Source organism: Dendrobates tinctorius, unplaced genomic scaffold (assembly GCF_039654945.1).
Source record: "Dendrobates tinctorius isolate UK_male_01 unplaced genomic scaffold, ASM3965494v1 ptg000173l, whole genome shotgun sequence".
In the NCBI taxonomy this organism is placed as follows: Eukaryota; Metazoa; Chordata; class Amphibia; order Anura; family Dendrobatidae; genus Dendrobates; species Dendrobates tinctorius.
The window spans coordinates 6,190,733-6,207,096 of NW_027361840.1; positions in this window are offsets into that span (position 1 = coordinate 6,190,733).

A 16,364-nucleotide genomic window follows, 5' to 3' on the forward strand; every position below is an offset into this window, starting at 1 on the left:
CAGCCTCCGATTTGGAGCCTGGGGTCACTCAGTTTTCAATTTGGCGCGCCAGCCCTTTAAGACTCATTTTGGTGCGCCGGCCCTGTGGGGTCATGTAAAGTTCGTAGGCGTTGGCATAGTAACTGGGTCTGCATGCGCATATCAATGAGCTTAACTGCCATTTGAATCGCCTCACGACTGCCCAATGTATCCCTATGGCAAAATGTTCCCATTGAAATGCATTGAGACAATGCATTCCAATGCCGGGAAAAAAAAATTTGAAACGCAAATTGCGCAAAAATTACAAATCCGATCGACACAAAAAATACTTAGCACACCACTCGTGGATGCCGGCTTTGAAACGATGCCTCAACGGAGTCTGTGCGTGTAGCGGTTCGGGCCACATTAATTGCGGAAATCAAATGAATAATAATAACTAGATGTGTATTTCCTGAAGGAAGTACAGATAGTGGTTTGAAATGGTGCCCGGGCTGCCCCTTTAAGAGAGACTTGCCTGCTGCCCCTGCAAGACTTTCAACTCAGGATCCGTTTTAACTGTGGGTGCCTCTCAGGGGCCACTTTGGCCTCAGGGTCCGATTTTGTGGGTGGGACCTCTCAGGGCCCGATTTTGTAGGTGGGGCCCCTCTGGGTCCGATTTTGTGGCCGGGGCACCACAGGGTCTGATTTTGTGGGTGGGGCCCCTTAGGGTCCGATTTGGTGGACGGGGCCACTCAGGGTCCGATTTGGTGGGCGGGGCCACTCAGGGTTCGATTTGGTGAGTGGGGCCCCTCAGAGTTCAATTTGGTCAGCGGGGCCCCTCAGGGTCCGATTTTGTGGGTGGGGCCCCTCAGGGTCCGATTTTGTGGTTGGGGCCTTTCAGAATCCGATTTAGTGGGCGGGGCCCCTCCAGGTCTGAATTGGTGGGCGGGGCCCCTCAGGGTCCGATTTGGTGGGCGGGGCCCCTCAGGGTCCGATTTGGTGGGTTGGGCCCCTCAGGGTCCGATTTGGTGGGTTGGGCCCCTCAGGGTCCGATTTTGTGTCTGGGGCCCCTCAGGGTCCGATTTTGTGGCCGGTGCCTCTCAGGGTCTGATTTTGTGGTTGGGGCCCCTCAGGGTCCGATTTTGTGTCCGAAGCCACTCAGGGTCCGATTTTGTGGTTGGGGCCCCTCAGGATCCGATTTTGTGGCCGGGGTCCCTCAGGGTCCGATTTTGTGGCCGGGGCCCCTCAGGGTCCAATTTTGTGGGTGGGGCCCCTCAGGGTCCAATTTTTTGGCCGGGGCCCCTCAGGGTCTGATTTTGTGGCCGGATCCCCTCAGGGTCCGATTTTGTGGGTGGGGCCACTCAGGGTCCGATTTTGTAGCCGGGGCCCCTCAGGGTCCGATTTTGTGGGTGGGGCCCCTTAGGGTCCAATTTTGTGGGTGGGGCCCCTCAGGGTCCAATTTGGTGGGTGGGGCCACTCTGGGCCTGATTTGGTCGGCGGGGCCACTCTGGGTCCGATTTGGTGGGCGGGTCCACTCTTGGTCCAATTTGGATGCCAGGGTGGCTCAGCCTCCTTTTTGTAGGCCAGGGTCTATCAGCCTCCGATTTGGAGCCTTGGGTCACTCAGCTTTCGATTTGGCGCGCCGGCCCTTTAAGACTCATTTTGGTGCGCCGGCTCTTTAAGAATCACTTTGGCGCGTCGGCCCTTTAAGAGCCAGGGTGGCTCACTGGCCTTCTAAATCCACTTTGGCGCACATTCTCTCTCAGGGGCATGCGTCATGTGCTGAAGCTAGATTTGCATTTGTGCTGTGTGTTTTGCTTTAAGAGCTGATATTATGTGGCAGAAGCTCTGTCTTGAAGAGGTCATGTGACGTTCGTAGGCGTTGGCATAGTAACTGGGTCTGCCTGCGCATATCAATGAGCTTAACTGCCATTTCAATCGCCTCAGGGCATGTTTTGCCATTTCCCATTCAAATGCATTCCCATTCAATTGAGACAGTGCATTCCAATGACGGGAAAAAAAAATTTCAAACCCAAATTGCGCAAAAACTACAAATCCGATCGACACGAAAAATACTTAGCACACCGCTCATGGACGCTGGCTTCGAAACGACACCTCAACGGAGTTTGTGCGTGTAGCGGTTCGGGCCGTATTAATTGCGGAAATCAACTTAATAATAATAACTAGATGTGTATTTCCTGAAGGAAGTACAGATAGTGGTTTGAAATGGTGCCCGGGCTGCCCCTTTAAGAGAGACTTGCCTGCTGCCCCTGCAAGACTTTCAACTCAGTATCTGTTTTACCTGTGGGTACCTCTCAGGGGCCACTTTGGCCTGTGGGGCACCTCAGGGTCTGATTTGGTGGGTGGGGCCCCTCAGGATCCGATTCAGTGGACTGGGCTCCTCAGGGCTTGAATTGGTGGGCTGATTAGGTGGGCGGGGCCCCTCAGGGTCCGGTTTGGTGGGCACGGCCCCTCAGGGTCTGATTTGACGGGTGGGACCCCTCTGGGTCCGATTTGGTGGGCGGGGCCCCTCAGAGTTCCATTTGGTGGTTGTGGCACCACAGGGTCCGATTTGATGGCGGGGCCCCACAGGGTCTGATTTGGTGGGAGGGGCCACTCTGGGTCCAATTTGGTGGGCGGGGCCCCACAGGGTCCGATTTGGTGAGTGGGGCCCCGCAGGGTCCAATTTCATGGGCGGGGCTCCTCTGGTTCCGATTTGGTAGACGGGCGGGGCCACTCTGGGTCTGATTAGGTGGGCGGGGCCCCTTATGGTCAGATTTGGTGGGTGGGACCCCTCAGGGTCTGATTTGGTGGGCGGGGCCACTCTTGGTCCAATTTGGTGGGCGGGGCCCTTCAGGGTACAATTTGGTAGGCGGGACCACTCTGAGTCTGATTTGGTGGGAAGGGCCCCTCAGGGTTCGATTTGGTGGGCGGGCCACTCTGGGTCCGATTTGGAGGGCGGGGCCACTACGGGTCTGATTTGGTGAGCGGGGCCCCTCAGGGTCCAATTTGGTGGGCGGGGCCTCTCTGGGTCCGATTTGGAGGGCGGGGCCACTCCGGGGCTGATTTGTTGGCCTGGGTGGCTCAGCCTCCGATTTGTAGGCCAGGGTCGATCAGCCTCCGATTTGGAGCCTGGGGTTACTCAGCTTTCGATTTGGCGTGCCGGCCCTTTAAGACTCATTTTGGTGCGCCGGCCCTTTAAGAATCACTTAGCCGCGTCGGCCCTTTAAGAGCCAGTTTGGCGCACTTGGCTTCTAAATCCACTTTGGCGCACATTCTCTCTCTGGGGCATGCGTCATGTGATGAAGCTAGATTTGCATTTGTGCTGTGGGTTTCGCTTTAAGAGCTGATATTATCTGCCAGAAATTGTGTCCTTGGGGCGTCATGTGAAGTTCTTTGGCGTTGGCATAGTAACTGGGTCTGCCTGCACATATCAATGAGCTAAACTGCCATTTGAATCGCCTCAGGGCATATTTTCTCTAAGGCAAAATTTCCCCATTGAAAAGCATTGAGACAATACATTCAAATGACGGGAAAAAAAATTTTCTAATGCAAATTGCGCAAAAACTACAAATCGAATTGACACGAAAATTACTTAGCACACCTCTCGTGGACGCTGGCTTCGAAACGACACCTCAACGGAGTCTGTGCGTGTAGCGGTTCGGGCCGCATTAATTGCGGAAATCAACTGAATAAAAAGAAAAAGTTAGCAGCGGTCGGATTACAACATTAATACTAGATATGTATTTCCTGAAGGAAGTACAGATAGTGGTTTGAAATGGTGCCCGGGCTGCCCCTTTAAGAGAGACTTGCCTGCTGCCCCTGCAAGACTTTCAACTCAGGATCCGTTTTAACTGTGGGTGCCTCTCAGGGGCCACTTTGGCCTCAGTGTCTGATTTTGTGGGTGGGGCCCCTCAGGGGCCGATTTTGTGGGTGGGGCCTCTCTGGGTCCGATTTTGTGGCCGGGGCCCCTCAGGGTCCGATTTGGTGGGTGGGGCCCCTCAGGGTCCGATTTGGTGGGTGGGGCCCCTCAGGGTCTGATTTTGTGGCCGGGGCCCCTCAGGGTCCGATTTGGTGGATGGGGCCCCTCAGGGTCCGATTTTGTGGACGGGGCCCATCAGGGTCCGATTTTGTGGCCGGAACCCCTCAGGGCCCGATTTTGTGGGTGGGGCCTCTCAGGGTCCGATTTTGTGGCCGGGGCCCCTCAGGGTCCGATTTGGTGGGTGGGGCCCCTCAGGGTCCGATTTGGTGGCCGGGGCCCCTCAGGGTCCGATTTGGTGGGTGGGGCCCCTCAGGGTCCGATTTTGTGGCCGGGGCCCCTCAGGGTCCGATTTGGTGGTTGGGGCCCCTCAGGGTCCGATTTTGTGGCCGAGGCCCATCAGGGTCCGATTTTGTGGCCGGAACCCCTCAGGGTCCGATTTTGTGGGTGGGGCCCCTCAGGGTCCAATTTTGTGGTTGGGGCCCCTCTGTGTCCGATTTGGTGGCTGGGGCACCTCAGGGTCCGATTTTGTGGGTGGTGTCCCCTGGGTCCGATTTGGTGGGCGGGGCCGATCAGGGTCCAATTTGGTGGGTGGGGCTCCTCAGTGTCCGACTTTGTGGTTGGGGCCCCTCAGGGTCCGATTTTCTGTCCGGGGCCCCTCTGGGTCCGATTTTGTGGTTGGGGCCGTTCAGAATCCGATTTGGTGTGCGGGGCCCCTCAGGGTTCGATTTGGTGGGCAGGGCCACTCAGGGACCGATTTGGTGGGCGGGGCCCCTAAGGGTCCGATTTGGTGGGCAGGGCACCTCAGGGTCCGATTTGGTGAGCGGGGCCCCTCAGAGTTCAATTTGGTGAGCGGGGCCCTCAGGGTTCGATTTGGTGAGCGGGGCCCTCAGGGTTCGATTTGGTCAGTGGGGCCCCTCAGGGTCCGATTTGGTGGGTGGGGCTCCTCAGGGTCTGATTTGTTGGGCGGGGCTCCTCAGGGTCCGATTTGGTGAGCGGGGCCACTTAGGGTCTGATTTGGTGAGCGGGGCCCCTCAGGGTCTGATTTGGTGGGCGGGATCTCTGAGTATGATTTGGTGGGTGGGGCCCCTCAGGGTCCGATTTGGCGGGCGGGGCCCCTCAGGGTCCAATTTGGTGGGTGGGGCCCCTCAGGGTCTGATTTGGTGGGCGGGGCCCCTCAGGGTCCGATTTGGTGGGTGGGATCACTCAGGGTACTATTTGGTGGGCGGGGCCCATCAGGGTCCGATTTGGTGGGCGGGGCCCATCAGGGTCCAATTTGTCGGGCGGGGCCCATCAGGGTCCAATTTGGTGGGCGGGGCACCTCAGGGTCTGATTTGGTGGGTGGGGCCCCTCAGGGTCGGATTTGGTGGGCGGGGTCCCTCAGGGTCCGATTTGGTGGGCGGGGTCCCTCAGGGTCCGATTTGGTGGGCGGGGGGGCACACTTTGACGCACATTCTCTCTCAGGGGCATGCTTCATGTGATGAAGCTAGATTTGCATTTGTGCTGTGGGTTTCGCTTTAAGAGCTGATATTATGTGGCAGAAGCTCTGTCCTGGGGGCGTCATGTGACGTTCATAGGCGTTGGCATAGTAACTGGGTGTGCCTGCGCATATCAATGAGCTTTACTGCCATTTCAATCGCCTCAGGGCACGTTTTAAGTTTCCCATTGAAAAGCATTGAGACAGTGCATTCCAATGACGGGAAAAAAAATGACGGGTCGATGAGCTTCCGATTTGGAGGCCGGGGTCGATGAGCCTCCGATTTGGAGGCCGGGGTGGCTCAGCCTCCGATTTGGAGGCCGGGGTGGCTCAGCCTCCGATTTGGAGGCCGGGGTGGCTCAGCCTCCGATTTGGAGGCCGGGGTGGCTCAGCCTCCGATTTGGAAGCCGGGGTGGATCAGCCTCCGATTTGGAGGCCGGGGTGGATCAGCCACCGATTTGGAGGCCGGGGTGGATCAGCCTCCGATTTGGAGGCCGGGGTGGATCAGCCTCCGATTTGGAGGCCGGGGTGGCTCAGCCTCCGATTTGGAGGCCGGGGTGGCTCAGCCTCCGATTTGGAGGCCGGGGTGGCTCAGCCTCCGATTTGGAGGCCGGGGTGGCTCAGCCTCCGATTTGGAGGCCGGGGTGGCTCAGCCTCCGATTTGGAGGCCGGGGTGGCTCAGCCTCCGATTTGGAGGCCGGGGTGGCTCAGCCTCCGATTTGGAGGCCGGGGTCGATCAGCCTCCGATTTGGAGGCCGGGGTGGCTCAGCCTCCGATTTGGAGGCCGGGGTGGCTCAGCCTCCGATTTGGAGGCCGGGGTGGCTCAGCCTCCGATTTGGAGGCCGGGGTGGCTCAGCCTCCGATTTGGAGGCCGGGGTGGCTCAGCCTCCGATTTGGAGGCCGGGGTGGCTCAGCCTCCGATTTGGTGTGTCGGCCCTTTAAGACTCATTTGGGTGCGCTGGCCCTTTAACAATCACTTTGGCGCGTTGGCCCTTTAAGAGCTAGTTTGGCTCACTGGGCTTCTTTTAAATCCACTTTGGCGCACACATTCTCTCTCAGGGGCATGTGTCATGTGATGAAGCTAGATTTGCATTTGTGCTGTGAGTTTCGCTTTAAGAGCTGATATTATGTGGCAGAGGCTCTGTGCTGGGGTTCAAGTGAAGTTCGTAGGCGTTGGCATAGTAACTGGGTCTGCCTGCGCATATCAATGAGCTCAACTGTCATTTCAATCGCCTCAGGGCACGTTTTGCCATTTCCTATTGAAAAGCATTGGAGACAGTGCATTCCAATGACGGGAAAAAAAATTTTCAAACGCAAATTGCGCAAAAACTACAAATTCGATCAACACGAAAAATACTTAGCACACCTCTCATGGACGCTGGCTTCTAAACGACAGCTCAACGGAGTCTGTGCGTGTAGCGGTTCGGGCCGCATTAATTGCGGAAATCAACTTAATAATAAGAAGAAGAAGAAGAAGAAGAAGAATAAGTTAGCAGCGTTCGGATTACAATATAGTGGTTTTTTCAAACCACTATAACTAGATGTGTATTTCCTGAAGGAAGTACAGATAGTGGTTTGAAATGGTGCCGGGCTGCCCCTTTAAGAGAGACTTGGCTGCTGCCCCTGCAAGACTTTCAACTCAGGATCCGTTTTAACTGTGGGTGCCTCTCAGGGGCCACTTTGGCCTCAGGGTCCGATTTTGTGGGTGGGACCCCTCAGGACCCGATTTTGTGGGTGGGGCCCCTCTGGGTCCGATTTTGTGGCCGGGGCACCTCAGGGTCCGATTTTGTGGGTGGGGTCCCTTAGGGTCCGATTTGGTGGGCGGGGCCACTCAGGGTCCGATTTGGTGAGTGGGGCCCCTCAGAGTTCAATTTGGTCAGCGGGGCCCCTCAGGGTCCGATTCTGTGGGTGGGGCCCCTCAGGGTCCGATTTTGTGGTTGGGGCCTTTCAGAATCTGATTTAGTGGGCAGGGCCCCTCCGGGTCTGAATTGGTGGGCGGGGCCCCTCAGGGTCCGATTTGGTGGGTGGGGCCCCTCAGGGTCCGATTTGGTGGGTTGGGCCCCTAAGGGTCTGATTTTGTGGGTTGGGCCCCTAAGGGTCTGATTTTGTGGGTTGGGCCACTCCGGGTCCGATTTTGTGTCTGGGGCCCCTCAGGGTCCGATTTTGTGGCCGGCGCCTCTCAGGGTCCGATTTTGTGGTTGGGGCCCCTCAGGGTCCGATTTTGTGGCCGGGGTCCCTCAGGGTCCGATTTTGTGGCCGGGGCCCCTCAGGGTCCAATTTTGTGGGTGGGGCCCCTCAGGGTCCGATTTTGTGGTTGGGGCCCTCAGGGTCCGATTTTGTGAGTGGGGCCCCTCAGGGTCCGATGTTGTGGCCGGGGCCCCTCAGGGTCTGATTTTGTGGCCGGATCCCCTCATTGTCCGATTTTGTGGGTGGGTCCCCTCATTGTCCGATTTTGTGGCCGGGGTCCCTCAGGGTCCGATTTTGTGGCCGGGGCCCCTCAGGGTCCAATTTTGTGGGTGGGGCCCCTCAGGGTTCAATTTTTTGGCCGGGGCCCCTCAGGGTCCAATTTTGTGGGTGGGGCCCCTCAGGGTCCAATTTTGTGGGTGGGGCCCCTCAGGGTCCAATTTTGTCGGTGGGGCCCCTCAGGGTCCAATTTTGTCGGTGGGGCCCCTCAGGGTCCAATTTTGTGGTTGGGGCTCCTCAGGGATCGATTTTGTGGTTGGAGCCCCTCAGGATCCAATTTTGTGACCGGGGCCCTCAGGGTCTGATTTTGTGGGTGGGGACCCTCAGGGTCCGATATTGTGGGTGGGGCCCCTCAGGATCCGATTTTGTGGGTGGGGCCCCTCAGGATCTGATTTTGTGGTTGGGTCCCCTCAGGGTTCAATTTTGTAGGCGGGGCCCCTCAGGGTCCGATTTTGTGGCCGGGGCTCCTCAGGGTCCGATTTTGTGGTTGGGGCCCCTCAGGGTCCGATATTGTGGTTGGGGCCCCTCAGGGTCCGATTTTGTGAGTGGGGCCTCTCAGGGTCCGATGTTGTGGCCGGGGCCCCTCAGGGTCCGATTTTGTGGCCGGATCCCCTCAGGGTCCGATTTTGTGGCCGGGGTCCCTCAGGGTCTGATTTTGTGGCCGGGGTCCCTCAGGGTCTGATTTTGTGGCCGGGGCCCCTCAGGGTCCAATTTTGTGGGTGGGGCCCCTCAGGGTCCAATTTTTTGGCCGGGGCCCCTCAGGGTCCAATTTTGTGGGTGGGGCCCCTCAGGGTCCAATTTTGTGGGTGGGGCCCCTCAGGGTCCGATTTTGTGGTTGGGGCCCCTCATGGATCGATTTTGTGGTTGGGGCCCCTCAGGATCCAATTTTGTGACCGGGCCCTCAGGGTCTGATTTTGTGGGTGGGCCCCCTCAGGGTCCGATATTGTGGGTGGGGCCCCTCAGGATCCGATTTTGTGGGTGGGGCCCCTCAGGATCTGATTTTGTGGTTGGGGCCCCTCAGGGTTCAATTTTGTAGGCGGGGCCCCTCAGGGTCCGATTTTGTGGCCGGGGCCCCTCAGGGTCCGATTTTGTGGGTGGGGCCCCTCATGGTCCAATTTGGTGGGTGGGGCCACTCTGGGTCTGATTTGGTGGGCGGGGCCACTCTGGGTCCGATTTGGTGGGAGGGGCCACTCTGGGTCCAATTTGGATGCCAGGGTGGCTCAGCCTCCTTTTTGTAGGCCACGGTCTATCAGCCTCCGATTTGGAGCATTGGGTCACTCAGCTTTCGATTTGGCGCGCCGGCCCTTTAAGACTCATTTTGGTGCGCCGGCTCTTTAAGAATCACTTTGGCGCGTTGGCCCTTTAAGAGCCAGGGTGGCTCACTGGGCTTCTAAATCCACTTTGGCGCACACATTCTCTCTCAGGGGCAAGTGTCATGTGATGAAGCTAGATTTGCATTTGTGGTGTGGGTTTTGCTTTAAGAGCTGATATTATGTGTCAGAAGCTCTGTCTTGGAGAGGTCATGTGACGTTCGTAGGCGTTGGCATAGTAACTGGGTCTGCCTGCGCATATCAATGAGCTCAACTGCCATTTCAATCGCCTCAGGGCACGTTTTGCCATTTCCCATTCAAAAGCATTGGAGACAGTGCATTCCAATGACGGGAAAAAAAATTTTCAAACGCAAATTGCGCAAAAACTACAAATCCGATCAACACGAAAAATACTTAGCACACCTCTCATGGACGCTGGCTTCGAAACGACACCTCAACGGAGTCTGTGCGTGTAGCGGTTCGGGCCGCATTAATTGCGGAAATCAACTTAATAATAAGAAGAAGAATAAGTTAGCAGCGTTCGGATTACAATATAGTGGTTTTTTCAAACCACTATAACTAGATGTGTATTTCCTGAAGGAAGTACAGATAGTGGTTTGAAATGGTGCCCGGGCTGCCCCTTTAAGAGAGACTTGGCTGCTGCCCCTGCAAGACTTTCAACTCAGTATCCGTTTTAAATGTGGGTGCCTCTCAGGGGCCACTTTGGCCTCAGGGTCTGATTTGGTGGGTGGGGCCCCTCAGGATCCGATTCGGTGGCCTGGGCTCCTCAGGATTTGAATTAGTGGCCGGGATTCCTCAGGGTCCAATTTTGTGGGTGGGGCCCCTCAGGGTCTGATTTTGTGGGTGTGGCCTCTCAGGGTCCGATTTTGTGGGTGTGGACCCTCAGGGTCCGATTTTGTGGGTGGGTCCCCTCAGGGTCCGATTTTATGGGTGGGGCCCCTCAGGGTCCGATTTTGTGGGTGGGGCCCCTCATGGTCTGATTTTGTGGGTGGGGCCCCTCAGGGTACGATTTTGTGGCCGGGGCCCCTCAGGGTACGATTTTATGGCCGGGGCCCCTCAGGGTCTGATTTTATGGCCGGGGCCCCTCAGGGTCTGATTTTGTGGGTGGGGCCCCTCAGGGCCTGATTTTGTGGCCAGGACCCCTCAGGGTCCGATTTTGTGGCCGGGGCCCCTCAGGGTCCGATTTTGTGGCCGGGGCCCCTCATGGTCCGATTTTGTGGCGATTTTCTTGGTTGGACCCCTCAGGGTCCGATTTTGAGGGTGAGGCCCCTCAGGGTCCGATTTTGTGGGTGGGGCCCCTCAGGGTCCGATTTGGAGGGCGGGGCCACTCAGGGTCCAATTTTGTGGGTGGGGCCCCTCTGGGTTCGATTTTGTGGCCGGGATCTCTCAGGGTCCGATATTGTGGCCGGGGCCCCTCAGGGTCCGATTTTGTGGTTGGGGCCCCTCAGGGTCCGATTTTGTGGTTGGGGCCCCTCAGGGTCCGATTTTGTGGTTGGGGCCCCTCAGAGTCCAGTTTTGTGGTTGGGGGCCTTCAGGGTCCGATTTTGTGGCGGGGCCCCTCAGGGTCTGATTTTGTGGTTGGGGCCCTCAGGGTCCGATTTTGTGGCCGGCTACCCTCAGGGTCTGATTTCGTGGCTGGGTCCCCTCAGGGTCCGATTTTGTGGTTGGGGCCCCTCAGTGTCCGATTTTGTGGCCGGGGCCCCTCAGGGTCCGATTTTGTGGTTGGGGTCGCTCAGGGTCTGATTTTGTGACTGGGGCCCCTCAGGGTCTGATTTTGTGGTTGGGACCCCTCAGGGTCTGATTTTGTGGCCGGCACCCCGCAGGGTCCGATTTTGTAGCCGGGGCCCCTCAGGGTCCGATTTTGTGGCCGGGGCCTCTCAAGGTCCGATTTTGTGGCCGGGGCCCCTCAGGGTCCGATTTTGTGGCCGGGGTCTCTCAGGGTCCGATTTTGTGGTTGGGGCCCCTCAGGGACCGATTTTGTGGTTGGGGGCCCTCACTTTCCGATTTTGAGTCCGGGGCCCCTCAGGGTCTGATTTTGTGGTTGGGACCCCTCAGGGTCCGAGTTTGTGGCCGGGGCCCCTCAGGTTCCAATTTTGTTGCCGGGGCCCCTCAGGGTCCGATTTTGTGGGTGGGGCCCCTCAGGGTCCAATTTTGTGGCTGGGGCCCCTCAGGGTCCGATTTTGTTGGTTGGGCCCCTCAGGATCCGATTTTGAGGGTGGGGCCCCTCAGGGTTCGATTTTGTGGCCTGGGCCCCTCAGGGTCCGATTTTGTGGTTGGGGGCCCTCAGGGTCTGATTTTGTGGGTGGGGCCCTTTAGAGTCCGATTTGGTTGGCGGAGCCCCTCAGGGTCTGATTTGGTGGGCGGGGCCTCTCAGGGTCCGATTTTTGAGGGAGGGGCCCCTCAGGGTCCGATTTTGAGGGCGGGGCCCCTGAGGGTCCGATTTTGTGGCCGGGGCCCCTCAGGGTCCGATTTTGGGGTTGGGGCCCCTCAGGGTCCGATTTTGTGGCCGGGGTCTCTCAGGGTCCGATTTTGTGGCCGGGGCCCCTCAGGGTCCGATTTTGTGGGTGGGGCCCCTCAGGGTCCGATTTTGTGGGTGGGGCCTTCAGGGTCCGATTTTGTGGGTGGGGCTCCTCAGGGTCCAATTTGGTGGGCGGGGCCACTCTGGGTCTGATTTGGTGGGCGAGGCCACTCTGGGTCCAATTTCGTGGGCGGGGCCACTCTGGGTCCGATTTGGATGCCAGGGTTGCTCAGCCTCCTTTTTGTAGGCCAGGGTCTATCAGCCTCCGATTTGGAGCCTTGGGTCACTCAGCTTTCGATTTGGCACGCCGGCCCTTTAAGACTCATTTTGGTGCGCCGGCTCTTTAAGAATCACTTTGGCGCGTCGGCCCTTTAAGAGCCAGGGTGGCTCACTGGGCTTCTAAATCCACTTTGGCGCACACATTCTCTCTCAGGGGCATGCGTCATGTGATGAAGCTAGATTTGCATTTGTGCCGTGGGTTTAGCTTTAAGAGCTGATATTATGTGGCAAAAGCTCTGTTCTGGAGATGTCATGTGACGTTCGTAGGCGTTGGCATAGTAACTGGGTCTGCCTGCGCATATCAATGAGCTCAACTGCCATTTCAATCGCCTCAGGGCACGTTTTAAGCTTCCCATTGAAAAGCATTGACACAGTGCATTCCAATGACGGGAAAAAAAATTTTCAAACGCAAATTGCGCAAAAACTACAAATCCGATCGACACGAAATATACTTAGCACACCTCTCATGGACGCTGGCTTCGAAACGACACCTCAACGGAGTCTGTGCGTGTAGCGGTTCGGGCCGCATTAATTGCGGAAATCAACTTAATAACTAGATGTGTATTTCCTGAAGGAAGTACAGATAGTGGTTTGAAATGGTGCCCGGGCTGCCCCTTTAAGAGAGACTTGCCTGCTGCCCCTGCAAGACTTTCAACTCAGGATACGATTTAACTGTGGGTGCCTCTCAGGGGACACTTTGGCCTCATGGTCTGATTTTGTGGGTGGGGCCCCTCAGGGCCTGATTTTGTGGGTGGGGCCCCTCAGGGTCCGATTTTTTTGGGTGGGGCCTCTCAGGGTCCGATTTTGTGGCCGGGGCCACTCAGGGTCCGATTTGGTGGCCGGGGCCCCTCAGGGTCCGATTTGGTGGCCGGGGCCCCTCAGGGTCCGATTTGGTGGGTGGGGCCCCTCAAGGTCCGATTTTGTGGCTGGGGCCCCTCAGGGTCCGATTTTGTGGCCGGGGCCAATCAGGATCCGATTTTTGTGGCCGGAACCCCTCAGGGTCCAATTTTGCAGGTGGGGCCCCTCAGGGTCCGATTTTGTGGCCGGGGCCCCTCAGGGTCCGATTTTGTGGGTGGGACCTCTCAGGGTCCGATTTGGTGAGCGGGGCCCCTCAGGGTCCAATTTGGTGGGCAGGTCCCCTCAGGGTCCGATTTTGTGGGTTGGGCCCCTCAGGGTCCGATTTTGTGGCCGGGGCCCCTCAGGGTCCGATTTTGTGGCCGGGGCCCCTCAGGGTCCGATTTTGTGGTTGGGTCCCCTCAGGGTCCGATTTTGTGGTTGGGGCCCCTCAGGGTCCGATTTTGTGGCCGCGGCCCCTCAGGGTCTGATTTTGTGGCCACGGCCCCTCAGGGTCCGATTTTGTGGCATGGGCCCCTCTGGGTCCGATTTTGTGGGTGGGGCCCCTCTGGGTCCAATTTGGTGGGCGGGACCACTCTGGGTCCAATTTGGTGGGCGGGGCCTCTCAGGGTCCGATTTTGTGGTTGGGTCCCCTCAGGGTCCGATTTTGTGGTTGGGGCCCCTCAGGGTCCGATTTTGTGGCCGGGGCCTATCAGGGTCCAATTTTGTGACTGGGGCCCATCAGGGTCCGATTTTGTGGCCGCGGCCCCTCAGGGTCTGATTTTGTGGCAGGGGCCCCTCTGGGTCTGATTTTGTGGGCGGAGCCCCTCTGGGTCCAATTTGGTGGGCGGGACCACTCTGGGTCCAATTTGGTGGGCGGGACCACTCTGGGTCCGATTTGGTGGGCGGGGCCCCACAGGGTCCGATTTGGTGGGCGGGGCCACTCTGGGTAAGATTTGGAGGCTGGGGTCGCTCAGCCTCCAATTTGGAGGCCGTGGTCGTTGAGTTTCCGATTTGGAGGCCGAGGTCAAAAAGCCTCTGATTTGTAGGCCGGGGTCGATGAGACTCCGATTTGGAGGCCGGGGTCGATGAGACTCCGATTTGGAGGCCGGGGTGGCTCAGCCTCCGATTTGGAGGCCAGGGTGGCTCAGCCTCCGATTTGGAGGCCGGGGTGGATCAGCCTCCGATTTGGAGGCCGGGGTGGCTCAGCCTCCGATTTGGAGGCCGGGGTGGCTCAGCCTCCGATTTGGAGGCCGGGGTGGCTCAGCCTCCGATTTGGAGGGCGGGGTGGCTCAGCCTCCGATTTGGAGGCCGGGGTGGATCAGCCTCCGATTTGGAGGCCGGGGTGGATCAGCCTCCGATTTGGAGGCCGGGGTGGCTCAGCCTCCGATTTGGTGTGTCGGCCCTTTAAGACTCATTTGGGTGCGCTGGCCCTTTAACAATCACTTAGGCGCGTTGTCCCTTTAAGAGCTAGTTTGGCTGACTGGGCTTCTTTTAAATCCACTTTGGCGCACACATTCTCTCTCAGGGGCATGTGTCATGTGATGAAGCTAGATTTGCATTTGTGCTGTGAGTTTCGCTTTAAGAGCTGATATTATGTGGCAGAGGCTCTGTGCTGGGGTTCAAGTGAAGTTCGTAGGCGTTGGCATAGTAACTGGGTCTGCCTGCGCATATCAATGAGCTCAACTGTCATTTCAATCGCCTCAGGGCACGTTTTGCCATTACCCATTGAAAAGCATTGGAGACAGTGCATTCCAATGACGGGAAAAAAAATTTTCAAACGCAAATTGCGCAAAAACTACAAATCCGATCGACACGAAAAATACTTAGCACACCTCTCATGGACGCTGGCTTCGAAACGACACCTCAACGGAGTCTGTGCGTGTAGCGGTTCGGGCCGCATTAATTGCGGAAATCAACTTAATAATAAGAAGAAGAATAAGTTAGCAGTAGAGTTGAGCGATACCGTCCGATACTTCAAAGTATCGTATCGGATGGTATCGGCCGATCTTTAAAAAAAGTATCGGTATCGCCGATTCCGATACCGGAAGTCCCATTCAAGTCTATGGGACTTCCGGTATCGGAATAAGAAAAACCCTTTCCTGCCCTTGTACAGCCTCTCTGGGGTCTGTACGGGCCTTTCGGGGGGCTGTGCCGGCCTGCCAGGGGGTCTGTGCAGGCTCCGGTGGTCTGTGCCGGCCTGCCGGTGGTCTGTGCAGGCTCCGGGGGGCTGTGCCGGCCTGCCGGGGGGCTGTGCCGGCCTGCCGGGGGGCTGTGCAGGCTCCGGGGGGCTGTGCCGGCCTGCCGGGGGGCTGTGCCGGCCTGCCGGTGGTCTGTGCAGGCTCCGGGGGTCTGTGCAGGCTCCGGGGGTCTGTGCAGGCATCGTCCGATGGGACTACAAGTCCCATCGGGCGATGCCTGCTACCATGACAGTGATTGACACATTAGCCAATGATGGGACAGTAGTAGTCCCATCATCCGGCTAATGTGTTAAATGTAAAAAAAAAAAAAAAAAAATTACATGCTACATACATACAACATGCATACTACATACATGCTACATTCATACTACATACTACATACATGCTACATTCATACTACATAAATACTACATGCAACATACATACTACATATATACTACATGCATGCTACATACATACTGCATGCTACATACATACCACATATATACTACATACATACTACATGCATGCTACATGCATGCTACATGCTACATACATAACACATATATACTACATGCATGCTACATACATACTACATACATGCTACATACATACTACATATATACTACATACATACTACATACATACTACATGCATGCTACATGCATGCTACATACATACTACATATATGCTACATACATACTACATGCATGCTACATACATACTACATGCTACATACATACCACATATATACTACATACATACAATACATTCATACAATACATACATAGACATACAGTACATATAACATAGAGTAACATACTTACCAATACTTGTCACATTGTTCCCCGAAGCCATTGTCTTTTCCGGGATAAATATTAACATAACAAACCACAAAAATACTCACCCACGATCCGAAGCAGTCCACGAGTGTGTCCCACGACGATCTTGGGTAGAGAACTGCAGCATCAGATGATGCTGCCGTTCTCTACGGGCTGCAGGAATCCAATGACGGAAGGTAGGTATCCTTCCGCACTGTATTCCTCCGCCACTTAAAAAAAAAAAAGTCCCTAGTCTCACGTTATGCCATTGCTGCATGGGAAATTCCCACACAGCAATGGCATAAAGTGAGACTAGGGACTTTTTTTTTTTTAAGTGGCGGAGGAATACAGTGCGGAAGGATACCTACCTTCCGTCATTGGATTCCTGCAGCCCGTAGAGAACGGCAGCATCATCTGATGCTGCAGTTCTCTACCCAAGATCGTCATGGGACACACTCGTGGACTGCTTCGGATCGTGGGTGAGTATTTTTGTGGTTTGTTATGTTAATATTTATCCCGGAAAA